We start from the raw sequence: 2,934 nt of genomic DNA, 5'->3' as shown, positions 1-2,934 counted from the left end.
TGTGAGAGGCAGCGAAGGAGTTTCCCATGGGAACGCCAATCTGGAAAGCCGCATTTTGCCGCATCTCCAAAACACTTTTTTTTTTTTTCTTTTTTCCCCCTTTCCTTTTCTTTCCCCATCGGCTGTCCATCGTGGTGAAAATCTGCCCCGATGACTGTGCCACTCGGCTTCGCCCGTGCTTCCCTGACTCCCCTTCAGCATCGCTGCTGCCGGGATGGCTCAAGGAGGGGAGGGAGCACCAGGTAGTCCAGCACCTCGAAATGGGCCGCGGGACTCCCTGCCGCAGGACGGCCTTGCCCCCGAGGGTCTAGCTGGGTTAGAAAGAGATGAAGTGTTTCATCTGATGACAAGAGCATCCAGAATAAGAATAGTAAATATTGAAAATCCTCAAGGGTTTTTAAGAGCTCTAAATCCTTGTGCTTTATGGCCTAGCTTGCCTCTCTCCTTGGGGAGCATCCACACATCTCAAAAGACACATCCTAGTGCTCGTTGCTGAAAGGTTTTCTGCACTTCCCTCCAAAGCATCTTTGTAATCACTGGGTACCAAAACTGGGGGGAAACATGAGTCTGATACAGCCTGGCACTTGGGGTGTCCTTGCATTTTCCATCCCCTGTTTAGCTCCGTGTAGTGAACTTGTTCCCACTGCTCTGGTTTGCAAATGTTGTGTAGGTCAAGCTGAAGATTTTTCTTGGCTCCGGTCCTGCGGGTCCTTGCCAAGTATGTGGTTTATTGCATGCAAATGTTAGTCAACAGTTACATTATCCAAAGGCAGCCTTTTTTCTTTTTTTTTTTTTTAGCTTTAAATAAATGATTTGGCACAAACAAGTGTGAATGTTATGTCAGCATTAGACACTGTTTAATCTTGATGGATATGTTAGCGGTGGAGCGTGACACTAATTGACAGACATTAAATGATGCTTTCTGTTTCTAGTTGCGTACAAACAGGAGTTCTGCTTCATTAAGGCCGATTAAAACTCCACGTCTCCATAGTTAGGGTGGGATTTTTCTTTTCTGTATTAGTCAAGGGGATATTTCTCACCGGGAAAGCCTGCCGTGTCATTCCCCTTGTGGTGATGAATGCTTTAACACTCCCGGATGATTTGGTTATCCAAACGGTACAGCCCTTTTTTTGTCCTCGTGCCTTGTGCTTGGAAAAAAAAAGAAAACAGCAACTGGAAGTCTATCTTCTGTCCATAAAGAAACCACTTGGGGGTTGCAGAGAAAAGAGTTGGGAAGGAGAGGAGGGAGGGCAGTGCTCGTGGCAGGGGTGAATCAGCCGAGGTGTTTCTCCACGGCAGAGGCTGCGAAGGAGCCGGAGCTGCTGCCTGCATCCCTGCCTCCAACCAGCATCGATGTCGGACCCAGAACCTGCTTTGGCAGATGCCCACGCTGCAAAAAACCTGCACTTCACTGTGCCTGTGTTGCAGCAAACTTTGGTGTGCAACGACTTTTTGGTCTGGGTTACGAACAAGGCAGGTCCTGTAAGCAGGACGATGCTGCTGGCAGGATTAGTGCAGGGGGAGGAGACCCAGCTTCCAGTCCTGGCTGCAGGGACCGCTGCTTGTCACTGCCTGTGACAAACTGTCACCCGTGGACGGGAGCTGTTGTTCCCTTCCATGAAATCGCCGGGTGAAGGCGGTGGAGCCTGGCGAGCTGCGTCTGCCTGAGGATTTGGCTGGTGAGGACCCAGCACCAGCCTTCCTAAGGCAACGGGAGCTCCCCTGAGATCTCATTTTGTCATCTTGATGCCTGCTTTGGCTTTTGGATTTTTTTCTTTTAAAGCTACTAGAATACAAAATTAAGCTGGGAGTAATGGTAGTCACTGCAGCTTGCTTTCCATTCGGGAAAAGTTGCTGCTGCCAACAGCAGAGGGGAGGGAGTGTGCGCACAGGCAGGCTGGGACCCAAGGTCGGTCCCTCTCTGCCTCTGTACGAGGGGGAAACGTTCACGCTGACAGCTCCCAGGGTGAATTCTTCTTCTTATGGTCCTACGGAACCCAACGCTGCCCCTGATTGCGCTGACGTGGTTGCAGGACTGGAAGGCAGGGGCAGAAATAAAAACTGGGGCCAGTGCTTGTAGTACAAAACTCTGGAGGCCACTGGGATGGTGCTTAAATTGTGGGATTACAGGTAATTTGGGGGCGATAAAGAAAGTACTTCACTGTATAAGCTCTTTCGGGAAATAGTCACGTCTCATGCTCATCGGACAGTAAATGGGATTAGAGGATGCTCAGTGGTACTCTGCACCTGGCTGGATGAGTGATGGAGCAGCATTTGGCGCTGAGCACCTAGAAACAGTGATGAACGGTGATTTACCACCTGCAAAACCTTGTGAGCGGGTGCTTGTGACAATTCGTTGCACAAAACTCACCCGAGTGCTGTGTCTGCAACAGGCATTTGTGTAGAAGCCGGTGCTGGTGGGACAGCCGTGGTCATTCCATGGCAGAAACAAGGATCAAAAGAAAACCCAAACCCAGGGCAAAAAACCCACAGAGGCAGCTTGTTTTTAATAAAGACTCTGCACTGTTTATTCCAACGGACAATGTACATCAGATAAAATAGTATCAAAACATATGTATAAAAATAGTGACTATTTGCACTGGACTTGCTTTATAGCAGCAAAGTTAAGTATGAGCAGTTGGGTGTTGAAGCAACAAGGATATTTTACTGGTTGTAAACCATGAGCAGGGAGAAAAAAGTAACGATGGCACAAACATTTTCCCAAAGAAGCGTCCAAGAAGTTCAGTTTATATCTAATTTTCCCAGCCCAATTCAGTCCTTCCCAGCATAACGTGCCCGTCCCTGCTGCTCTTCCGCTGTCTGTGCCACGGACACACCGTGATCCCTATTCAGGGCAGCTCCGGGATGGTCAGAGCTGCTAACCCAGTGTATTTAGTGCAAATATAGCATCTCTGCATTGATTTAAGCAGCATC

The sequence above is a fragment of the Pygoscelis adeliae genome, unplaced genomic scaffold, assembly GCF_000699105.1.
Source record: "Pygoscelis adeliae isolate BGI_AS28 unplaced genomic scaffold, ASM69910v1 Scaffold372, whole genome shotgun sequence".
Lineage (NCBI taxonomy): Eukaryota > Metazoa > Chordata > Aves > Sphenisciformes > Spheniscidae > Pygoscelis > Pygoscelis adeliae.
This window is presented reverse-complemented; position numbering follows the sequence as displayed.